Genomic DNA, 12,323 nt, shown 5'->3' with positions numbered 1-12,323 from the left:
CAGTGGTTTCCTAGCAGCTATTTTACCATGAAGGCCTGATTCACACAGTCTCCTCTTAACAGTTATTCTAGAGATGTGTGTGCTGCTAGAACTCTGTGTGGCGTTGACCTGCTCTCTAATCTGAGCTGCTGTTAACCTGTGATTTCTGAAGCTGGTGACTCTGATGAACTTATCCTCCGCAGCAGAGGTGACTCTAGGTCTTCCTTTCCTGGGGCGGTCCTCATGTCAGCCAGTTTCTTTGTAGTGCTTCATGGTTTTTGCCACTGTACTTGTGGACACTTTCAAAGTTTTCCCAATTTTTCAGACTGACTGGCCTTAATTTCTTAAAGTAATGATTAATTTCTTAAAGTAATGAATTTTTCTTTACTTAGAATTTGTATTATGGCAATAAAAAAGCAGCTAACAGTCTATTCAGTAGAACTATCAGCTGTGTATCCACATGACTTCTGCACAACACAACTGAGGGTCCCAACCCATTTATAAGGCAAGAAATCCACTTATTAAACCTGACAGTGGACACCTGTGAAATGAAAACCATTTCAGGTGACTACATCTTGAAGCTCATCAAGAGAATGCAGAGTGTGTTCAAAGCAGTAATCAGAGCAAAATGTGGCTACTTTGAAGAACCTAGAGTATAACACATATATGCAGATGTTTTTTCTTTATTCTTAAGTATATAATTCCAAATGTGTTAATTCATAGTTGTGATGCCTCCAGTGTGAATCTACAATCCTCATAATCATGAAAATAAAGAAAACTCTTTAAATGAGCAGTTGTGTTCAAACTTGTGGTCTGTACTGATTACATATATATATATATATATATATATATATATATATATATATATATATATATATATATATATATATATATATATATATATATATATATATATATATATATACTGTATATATACAACTCAAGGAGGTTTGGTGTGTTATAACAAGGCCACTGCTTTTCTTTCCTCATTTTTATTTTAAAAAATTACAATGCGATTTTGAGCCCCTAAAAGAACATTGGAGAGCAAAAAAATATACTTTCTTGTGCACACTAGTTGTGCACAGTAATTACATTCCTGTGCACAACAAATACTCAAGCTGTAGAATGTCATATTTTAAATTAAAATTGTGTTGCCACATATTTGAAATTTAGCATGGTCTTGAAGAGGCTAGACATAAAGGTAAAATAAGAACAGAACCTGGTGACAAACAACTACCTTTAACACTGCAAAGCTGTCTCAAGTTGTACAACAAGGCAAAACAAGACCAAAACAACAAGCCTCCAAAAACATAAATAATAATAGACTTGAAGAAACTGGCTCTGTGCTGTGAATAGCTCTGGATGTTAGAGCCGAGTCTAGATAGGATGTTGCACAAGCTGCTGTAAGTGAAGAACTATTCACACCCTCTCTACACCACTGAAGAGACAATTAAGTGTTCACCACCAGTGTGTTGTAACATTAGAATAGCTCATGATCAAACAGTCGTTGAGATGGTTCACTAACAATTACCAAATTTGATGGCAAAACAAAATTTATTATTTTACTAAATGACAGTATAGTTCTCTCTCCTGACAGTTGCAGATTAAGTCATATTCTTTCTGGAGTTCAAAGACCTCCCATACAGGTAAAAAAATGCCCAGGTTAAAGTTATTTAGAAAGGCAAAAATGTTTTTTAAATATCTCAAACTTATTCAAGCTGAACCATAGGCTGACATTTCAATAACTTCACAGCATTATTTAAGACAAAGTTTTATTAAAGTGGAATGAAATGTAAAAACTAGTTACATAAGGCAATAGCTTAAAGTTTACAATAGAACATAACATATTTCCAGTTTTTTACATAATTAAGTAATGTGCCATTAAGGTTTAAAGGCAATTCATGTAATTATGACATGAAATTAAAGTAAACATTTTTTACTTTTTGCATTATGTTAAACTACGCACTAAAACAATATATTTGATGCCAGTTGTCTCTGGATAAACGTTTACAAATAAAATGAAGCAATACTCTATGCATTAAAGAAACGGCTTCACAAATAAGTAACTCCACTAGTAGTGTGAATTTAATTTCTAAATTTCTTTATGGGGCAGTGATAAATTTTACATTCAAACTGGAACAGTGTTTTTTAAATATGTAGTGAAAAGTTTACAACACTGTCAGAGTTAAAACATTCATTACAGAAATATTTTCCTCCTCTAGGAAGACAGAATCATGACAGTAACTTTCACTTCAGGGTGTTTTCTTTTGTGTAGAGTTTAAATTGATCCATCTCCAGCAAGAGTTCTTAGAGGACTTTAAAAGTGTAGCACAAAATAGGAGGGTATGCACAGTTCAGGGCATAAATCAGTCCCATAAGCAGTGGACAAGCTTTCGCTGTACTCTTGCATCCTGGGACAATCTCATAGCTGTCAGATTTTGAAAACAGAGTTACTGACATCACTGTGCTGTCCTCGCCCTGAGTTTTCCCAACTTTTCAGCCGGCTAGACAGCCAGACAACGACGCTCCAATAACCAAACTTCTTTCTCTTTTCAGTTGTTTATTGAAGAGTGGCCTCTGACCACTGCCATCGCTTTAGCCGTCGTAAACTGTAACATACAAACATTACAAGTCAATCACTCTTGTAGCAAACCAATAAGTTCACCATACAATTATTTACACCACAGTTACATAAGGCAAAATGACTTATGCTAGATATTGTTACAGATTAACGCTTCAGAAACATCAAATCAAAAACTAATAAACTCAGAAACAGCTTCTTCCCCTGTGCTGTGAGGGTATCCCATCTGATGTGAGACAGTGGTCTAACACATTTCTTTCTTTCTATACAATATTTGAATTTGAAATATTAAAAACTATATAAAATAAAGCAGGAAACCTAAACCTAGCCGGAGTGTCTGAAAGAAATTTCACAATGGTAACATGCTGCGATAATTACCCATTTATGAATCACTTTCAAACACTATGTCACTTTAAATGAACCCCTTGTTCAAGATTATTTTTAAATGTTTGAAAACATGACCTACCAAGCAGTCCTAAAAAAGTCATATTCCTTCTTCCCATGGTACAGTATAAGGCTGGAGATAATGGCTTCTCTTCTCACCTCAATGCTCTGTTTCTGTGAACAGATTAAGAACATAAACATAAGCATTATAAATACACAATGAGCATGTGAGGGAAGTTTAAGACTTAGGGGTGTCTTGAACCGATTGTGTGACCAGATATCAGAGAAAGAGCGAGATGAAGTGGGTTTAATCAAACTGATAATCAGTTTGATTAAACGGTATAATTCAACATGGAAAAAACAGAAAAACGGCCGTTTTATCCTTTTTCTCCTCAGAAAACGACTCGTTTTCCCGTTTTGTGGTTTCTGCACATAAAACCAAAATCCAATAAACGGCTTGATTTTTGTTTTTTTGTTTTCGCCCCCAAAACGGAAACACCAGTCAATTTTCGGTTTCAGAAGTGGGCGTGGCTTTCAAGCTCGCCGGTCCGGTGCCCTTCAAAATAAAGGCATGGCGTGGAAAAACTTTCGTTCAAGTGATTACTGGAGAAATGCCACTGGACTTAAGGAGGATGAAACTGTCAATAAATTACTGGTTAAATTTACAAGGGCATGAGGAAAATCACCCTACTAAACAGATATTCAGAGAATGTTGGGAATATGGCCATAATATAAGGAGTTTTGGATGGGAAGGAAATATTTATGCAGAGTATTCTGGGATAAGTAATATAACATACTGTAAAACTGTAAGTACATCTAAAATTGCTCCATGGTTTTTCGAAATGCCAATAGTAAATTTAGAAACTAAAAAAATAGAAGAGTCTTGTGGAGGTTTGTATCAAATTATTCAGCAGCATTTAGAAGTAAGGTATGAAAATATGACACAAATATATACAGATGCATCAAAAGAGGAAAATGGTAAAACAGGAGTAGCAGTATATATTCCAAAAGAAAATATTTCTATCAAGAGAAGAACAACAGATAATTTATCAATTTTTTCAGCAGAGATGTTGGCAATTATTTTAGCATTGCAATGGGTGCTGGAGGTGAAGCCTAGAAATGTAGTTATCTGTTCAGATTCAATGTCTTGCCTGACTAGTTTTAAAAGTGGAAAATCTGAAAGCCGTCAAGATCTTTTAGATGAAGTCAGTTATTTAATGTATGGTATAAGGCAACAAAATATAAGTATTCAATTCACATGGGTTCCAGCACACAAAGGAATCTTAGGTAATGAAAAAGTAGATAAGTTAGCTAAAGAAGCAGTTAAAGTAGGAGAAATTGAATATGATGTCCCGCTAAGTAGAACAGAAATAAAAGTAATTATTAAAGATAAAATAAATAAGGTATGGCAGAAGAGATGGAATTTAGAAAAAAAAGGAAGACATTTATATAAAATACATAAAGATATTAGCATAGGATATAACAGTATAATGAGTAGAAGAGAGGAAATATGGATAAACAGGTTAAGGATTGGGCATACTAGTTTAAATGCAGGTCTAAAAATAATAGGGAAACATCCAACGGGTAATTGTTGTTATTGCGGAGAAATCGAAGGAGTAGAATATGTGTTGATCTATTGTAGCAAATATACAAAAGAGAGGAAAGAACTGGAAAGGGTAATGGGGAGTTCAGTAAAGATGGCAGATTTATTAGGGAAGCATCAATCAGATAAGATAATTAAAGCACTTATTAAATATTTAAAAGATACAGAATTAGCTGGGAGAATTTAGTGTGTGTATGTGCGTGTGTGTAAGTATAGATAGAATTTAGTTTCATGAAGATATAAAGATATACAGACATTATATTTCTGAATTACATCTCCGTCCAGTTGATGGCGGTAATGCACACAGGATGCAAACTGCCAGAAAACTCAATAGAAAAAGAAGAAGAAGAAGAAAAACTTTCGTTGTATAGGGCTTGGTCGTCGTGACGTAAGCACTTCGCGTCGCCGCCATGTTGAATGCGTCTTTTACCGCGGCTCAGACTACTGCCTATGACTACCGGGTACTGTACTCCCTCTCAGCCGTGTTTTAATTTGATTAATTTCACCTTAACTTGATTTCAACCATGGTAAACCGTTGCTGTATTGTGGGCTGTAACAGCTCAACGCATGATCGCCATGGAAACATAGAAAATGGGTTAACTTTCCACCGCTTTCCTGAATGGACGCGTAACCATGGAGACCAAGCGTCAGAGATAAAGAGTCGTCGGCTTGCTTGGATCGCGGCTGTAAGACGACCGAACATAACTTTCCACAGTATTCCAATGTCAATGAGAGTGTGTTCCCTGCATTTTCATTCTGGTAAGTTAAAGATGCACGGTTTTATTTTATAGCCTACATTGTTTCTTTCCTTCAAAGTTGGGATCTTTTACGGGAAAATAATAAAAACGGCAGCGGGAAAAGGCTCAAATACGTGAGAAACCCGGAGGGTTGGCAGTTAACGTTACTAACTACACCTCTGAAACACATAGCAGCTAGTTAAAAGTACATTACATGCGTGAGTGGTTGTTAGCATTAGCGGTTAGCAGTTGCTAAACTAGCAGGTTCCAGAGCCCGTCTGAGCACAGCTTACCTTCGTACGGATTACTGTGTTCCCACTGTTTGCTGGCTTTATGATCTGCAGCTCCTGAACTCATCCATTCATAAACTGCACATGAGACTCCAAGGACTTGTAGCTTCGGAACTGTTTTGAAGTATAGGCGCTCACTCATCGGTGCTCCACTCATTGTTTGGAACTTTATATGGATCCAAATTATTAATAATGCTGATTTTGTCACCATACCGGTCCCTGGCTTCTCTATTTAATGTGTCCCGGTAAATTCCAGATCCTTTTCGGGATTTTAACATCTTTTTTCTCTCTACTTCTGTCTCTTCTTTCAACAACAACGTTGTGTCAGAGCTATGTTTACGTTTGCGTAGCCGTCAATATGACTGCGACGTCCCACAATGCAACGTGGATCCCGAGCCCTATTTCCTGCCCTCATCGTAGCTTTTGCTTGTGTTCGAAATTAAACATATATTTAGATGTAATATATATTTATATTTTCTATAGCTACAGGGTTTACTCGGAATAAAGTCATCAGAGAGATTTAACTGCGAGAGAGCAGACATGGTAAATTTGACACTCACGACAGGTATTTTAAATGACCAGCAGATGTCGCTGTGCATCAATGGGACAATTAATCGCAATATTAAGCGCATTTTACCACCTCATAGTCAATAAATGGAACATTTATGAAACGGAGGGCTGTGTGAGGAACTTCATTTTTGTGGCGGTAAAAAATCTGGAATTTTTTTAGAGATATATCTGGGAAAACAGCCAATAAAATCAGGAGTGAGGTGAAAAAAATTATCCCTGCATTTCCATGCCTGAGATGTTTGTACCTCTACAGCAAGATAATATTCTTATGTAAATACATACTGATAGGATACTATGCAAACTCAATTTTAACAGTCTTGCCGGGGCTGGGTGATTTGATTCTGCGCTGGCACATCGTCCTGCGCTTGAATTCAGATGTGCATAAAGGTACATGTTGATTCGCACATTTTAGTCGCATATGAGGGGACATGTAACATCAGGGGCTTTGGCTCAGACCCGTCATTTGTCCTTGTCCCTTTACAGTCTTTACAAATTAATTCCGTCCGCTCCAACAAAATCTGAGAACGTGAAACTGAGTCTTTGGCATGCGTAATTACGCAGAGCACCCTGCGCAATAGAGATTTGTCTGATCAAGGCAGCGATTGAGGTGACAAACCTGTCGCTGTGAAAGGGGATGAAAATGATTATAAACGTTAAGAGGTTAGAAGTGATTGGAGTTGAAAAAAATATACTTTTTGTTGCAGTAAATTCTATTAGAATAACTGTCATTCTAATTTATATTTTAAGATTCAGTAAGATCTAGAGTTTTTCAATATTTTTAAGTAATACGTGAATTATATTGTTAGAGTGAGATGTATTTAGGTTTCCTTATACCATTAAATATGAATTATTGTATGTACATACACTTACATTCTAAACAAACTTTACTATGAAAATGCAGGGTTTTGAGACGTACGCACAACGCATGCGCACTGTGGCTACAACAGGACCGACTTTCTGTGTCCAGACGTCTGAGGATCACAGAGCAACATGTAGCACTTAAGTCATTTCACAGGTAAGTTATTATTGTTCTGTTTTATTTATTATTGTTCTAACAGTTTTTTTAAAATCACAGATAAAAAGTTATTTCACTGTTTGTAGAACCTATTTTCTCCTGTGGCCCTTAAGCATTTAACTTTGGTAAGCTGTAACTATGCTTAATGAATAATTTTTAATTAACTAATTCATGCTCCGTTTGAACATGTAAATTTCAATCAAAATATAGTTGTACTTGTGAATCTTTTGTTGATTCAGATCAAAGAGGAATTCAGGAGAACAACAACCATTCCAGTGGATCAAACCAGGCAAAAACTTGACAAATACACACGAAAGCTGATGAAAGCCAGGGGAGGAGTTTTGGGGCCCAAGACGAGTTTGCTCCTGGACCGACTGAGTCAGGTGTGCTTGTTTTGCTTGTTGATATGTTTTACAGGGAGATGGACCTACTTTTTTCTGATTCACAGACAGACCAAATTCTTTGGCAATGCAGTAAAGTGTTTCATGTAGATTAACAGGACCATCCCAGTATTTTTCTGTTCTTTGTGCTCTACTAGGGATTTTACAATATTACAATACTACTCTACCTACCTCAATAACAAGCCTGTGACATTTATTGCATTGTAAGACACCATTGATGTATCAGCATTGACATAACTTATTACTTATATTTATGGAATAAAATAGGATGTCTTGCTGCCCTCAGCTGCCTGTCTGTCCCCACCTCACTGACTAACTTTGCTCCTTCTCCATCGCTCCCTCAGTCACCCACTTCATCTCGCTCTTTCTCTGATATCTGGTCACACGATCGGTTCAAGACACCCCTAGGTCTTAAACTTCCCTCACATGCTCATTGTGTATTTATAATGCTTATGTTTATGTTCTTAATCTGTTCACATAAACAGAGCATTGAGGTGAGAAGAGAAGCCATTATCTTCAGCCTTATACTGTACCATGGGAAGAAGGAATATGACTTTTTGAGGACTGCTTGGTAGGTCATGTTTTCAAACATTTAAAAATAATCTTGAACAAGGGGTTCATTTAAAGGGACATAGTGTTTGAAAGTGATTCATAAATGGGTAATTATCGCAGCATGTTACCATTGTGAAATTTCTTTCAGACACTCCGGCTAGGTTTAGGTTTCCTGCTTTATTTTATATAGTTTTTAATATTTTAAATTCAAATATTGTATAGAAAGAAAGAAATGCATGGAAACCAACTGTGTTAGACCGCTGTCTCACATCAGATGGGATACCCTCACAGCACAGGGGAAGAAGCTGTTTCTGAGTTTATTAGTTTTTGATTTGATGTTTCTGAAGCGTTAATCTGTAACAATATCTAGTATAAGTCAATATCTATTATAAGTCATTTTGCCTTATGTAACTGTGGTGTAAATAATTGTATGGTGAACTTATTGGTTTGCTACAAGAGTGATTGACTTGTAATGTTTGTATGTTACAGTTTACGATGGCTAAAGCGATGGCAGTGGTCAGAGGCCACTCTTCAATAAACAACTGAAAAGAGAAAGAAGTTTGGTTATTGGAGTGTCGTTGTCTGGCTGTCTAGCCGGCTGAAAAGTTGGGAAAACTCAGGGCGAGGACAGCACAGTGATGTCAGTAACTCTGTTTTCAAAATCTGACAGCTATGAGATTGTCCCAGGATGCAAGAGTACAGCGAAAGCTTGTCCACTGCTTATGGGACTGATTTATGCCCTGAACTGTGCATACCCTCCTATTTTGTGCTACACTTTTAAAGTCCTCTAAGAACTCTTGCTGGAGATGGATCAATTTAAACTCTACACAAAAGAAAACACCCTGAAGTGAAAGTTACTGTCATGATTCTGTCTTCCTAGAGGAGGAAAATATTTCTGTAATGAATGTTTTAACTCTGACAGTGTTGTAAACTTTTCACTACATATTTAAAAAACACTGTTCAAGTTTGAATGTAAAATTTATCACTGCCCTATAAAGAAATTTAGAAATTGAATTCACACTACTAGTGGAGTTACTTATTTGTGAAGCCGTTCTTTAATGCATAGAGTATTGCTTCATTTTATTTGTAAACATTTATCCAGAGACAACTGGCATCAAATATATTGTTTTAGTTTAACATAATGGAAAAAGTCAAAAATGTTTACTTTAATTTCATGTCATAATTACATGAATTGCCTTGAAACCTTAATGGCACATTACTTAATTATGTACAAAAACTGGAAATATGTTATGTTCTATTGTAAACTTTAAGCTATTGCCTTATGTAACTAGTTTTTACATTTCATTCCACTTTAATAAAACTTTGTCTTAAATAATGCTGTGAAGTTATTGAAATGTCAGCCTATGGTTCAGCTTGAATAAGTTTGAGGTATTTAAAAAAACATTTTTGCCTTTCTAAATAACTTTAACCTGGGCATTTTTTTACCTGTATGGGAGGTCTTTGAACTCCAGAAATAATATGACTTCTCTGCAACTGTCAGGAGAGAGAACTATACTGTCATTTAGTAAAATAATAAATTTTGTTTTGCCATTAAATTTGGTAATTGTTAGTGCACCATCTCAACGACTGTTTGATCATGAGCTATTCTAATGTTACAACACACTGGTGGTGAACACTTAATTGTCTCTTCAGTGGTGTAGAGAGGGTGTGAATAGTTCTTCACTTACAGCAGCTTGTGCAACATCCTATCTAGACTCGGCTCTAACATCCAGAGCTATTCACAGCACAGAGCCAGTTTTTTTAAGTCTATGTTTCTGCTGCACCAGCAGAACCGTCATAAACATTTTTCTACGTAAAACGTTCTACAAGGCATTGCTCATTCTTTTTTGCATTGTGTTCTGTTTTCTTTAAAAGGGATAAACACTAGAGTTATGTTTGAATGACTTCAAAACAAAACAGGAAGCACAATTCAGACAAAAATACAAGAAGAAATATAAACCAATTTAATAGCTGTACTGATCCAACAAAAAAACAAAAACAAGTAGTTGGCCAAAAACTTTTAACATATTGAACATGAACCAATCAAATAATAAAAAACATAATACATTAACATGAAATTTTAAGTATTTACTCAATTAACTTCAGGCAATTAAGGGCTTCTGAGAGTCCTGCTACTTCTTTGTAGCTTGGCAGGTCATCTCTACACTTGAGGCACTGATCAGAGTTGTTCCTCCACTCCTGAACACACTCCGCACATCCCACCTGGCTCCGACAGCAGGAAGTAAACATGGGGCGAATCATAACAGCTGAAAAAGGACAGATCAGTTTAATACATTCTGCACAGTCCTCCCAGGCTATGCATCTTAACAAAAAAACAAAAACTATATTCCACTATCATAAATGTACAACAGAAAGCACCTTGAGTGCCCCAGTGTGGTGAGTGGGCCGAACTTATGAAACACAGTGGATTTCTTGCCTTATAAATGGGTTGGGACCCTCAGTTGTGTTGTGCAGAAGTCAGGTGGATACACAGCTGATAGTTCTACTGAATAGACTGTTAGCTGCTTTTTTTCTTGCCATAATACAAATTCTAAGTAAATAAAAAAAATTGGCCATCATTACTTTAAGAAATTAAGGCCAGTCAGTCTGAAAAATTGGGAAAACTTTGAAAGTGTCCACAAGTACAGTGGCAAAAACCATGAAACATTACAAGGAAACTGGCTGACATGAGGACCACCCCAGGAAAGGAAGACCTAGAGTCACCTCTGCTGCAGAGGATAAGTTCATCAGAGTCACCAGCTTCAGAAATCACAGGTTAACAGCACCTCAGATTAGAGAGCAGGTCAACGCCACACAGAGTTCTAGCTGCACACACATCTATAGAATAACTGTTAAGAGGAGACTGTGGGAATCAGGCCTTCATGGTAAAATAGCTGCTAGGAAACCACTGCTAAGGACAGCCAACAAGCAGAAGAGACTTGATTAGGCTAAAGAACACAATGAATGGACATTAAACCAGAGGGAATCTGTGCTTTGGTCCGATGAGTCCAAATTTGAAATCTTTGGTTCCAACCATCGTGTCTTTTTATGACGGAGAAAAGGTGAACGGATGAAATCTACATGCCTGGTTCCCACCGTGAAGCAAGGAGGAGGAGTTGTGATGGTGTGGGGGTGCTTTGCTGGGTTAGGGGATTTATTCAAACTTAAAGGCCTACTGACATGGCTACCACAGCATCTTGCAGCTACATGCTATTCAATCCGATTTGGTTTAGTTGACCATCATTTATTTTTCAACAGGACAATGACCCCAAACACACCTCCAGGCTGTGTAAGGGCTATTTGACCAAGAAGGAGAGTGATAGGGGGCTGCACCAGATGATCTGGCCTCCACAATCACCGGAACTGAACCCAATCAGGATGGTTTGGGGTGAGCTGGACCGCAGAGTGAAAGCAAAAGGGCAAACTAGTACATCTTGAAGCTCATCAAGAGAATGCAGAGTGTGTGCAAAGCAGTAATCAGAGCAAAAGGTGGCTACTTTGAAGAACCTAGAATATAAGATATATTTGCAGTTTCACACTTTTTTTAAAATTATATAATTCCACATGTGTTAAAGCACAGTGGATTCAACATTATATATATATATATATATATATATATATATATATATATATATATATATATATATATATATATAGATAGATAGATAGATAGATAGATAGATAGATAGATAGATAGATAGATAGATAGATAGATAGATAGATAGATAGATAGATAGATAGATAGATAGATAGATAGATAGATAGATAGATAGATAGATAGATAGATAGATAGATAGAGAGAGATCATCTATAATGTTTTCTACCTCACTCCTGTTTGTATTGGCTGTTTTCCCAGATATATCTCTAAAAAAATTCCAGATTTTTTACCGCCACAAAAATGAAGTTCCTCACACAGCACTCCGTTTCATAAATGTTCCATTTATTGACTATGAGTTGGTAAAATACGCTTGATATTGCGATTAATTGTCCCATTGATGCACAGCGACATCTGCTGGTCATTTAAAATACCTGTCGTGAGTGTCAAATTTACCATGTCTGTTCTGTCGCAGTTAAATCTCTCTGATGACTTTATTCCGAGTAAACCCTGTAGCTATAAAAAATATAAATATATATTACATCTAAATATATGTATATATTTATATATGTATAAGACCTGCTTTAATTTCGAACACTAGCAAAAGCTACGATGA

At 36.4% G+C, this 12,323-nt stretch overlaps 1 long non-coding RNA gene across 1 annotated transcript; it reads left to right on the top strand.

The window, feature by feature from the left end:
* The first annotated feature begins 7,010 nt into the window (after positions 1–7,010).
* On the top strand, positions 7,011–9,062 carry LOC119787863. The gene is made up of 3 exons (XR_005281384.1): positions 7,011–7,159; positions 7,399–7,542; positions 8,602–9,062. It is a non-coding gene; the product is annotated as an uncharacterized LOC119787863 (long non-coding RNA).
* Positions 9,063–12,323: the final 3,261 nt, after the last annotated feature.

This window comes from Cyprinodon tularosa, unplaced genomic scaffold (genome assembly GCF_016077235.1).
Source record: "Cyprinodon tularosa strain WSP-4 unplaced genomic scaffold, ASM1607723v1 ctg304, whole genome shotgun sequence".
Classification (NCBI taxonomy): Eukaryota; Metazoa; Chordata; class Actinopteri; order Cyprinodontiformes; family Cyprinodontidae; genus Cyprinodon; species Cyprinodon tularosa.
Note: the sequence above shows the minus strand (reverse complement) of the source record. Positions and strands in the feature narration are given on the sequence as shown.